Here is a 236-nt window from a genome sequence, read left to right as displayed (position 1 = left end):
GAATCGATCTCCCAGACGGTTCCTGTCAATTGGTTACAAATTTGTTTGGATGCCTGTGTCTTGATCTGTAGCATCATGCGATCTGCTGGTGTGACCCGTTTGGTCAATCCCGACGAAACGTTTCTTCAGTTATACCCGAAAGAAACCCGTTTGATTACTTCAACGAATGTACGACGAGTCGGCTCCAACCAAGCCGAGGATGCCAAGAAAGGGTGCACTGTGATGGTAGCATGTTT

The sequence above is a fragment of the Plasmopara halstedii genome (genome assembly GCF_900000015.1).
Source record: "Plasmopara halstedii genome assembly, contig: Scaffold_410, whole genome shotgun sequence".
NCBI lineage: Eukaryota > Oomycota > Peronosporomycetes > Peronosporales > Peronosporaceae > Plasmopara > Plasmopara halstedii.
The sequence above is the reverse complement of the archived record's forward strand: the minus strand, read 5'-3'. Positions refer to the sequence as shown.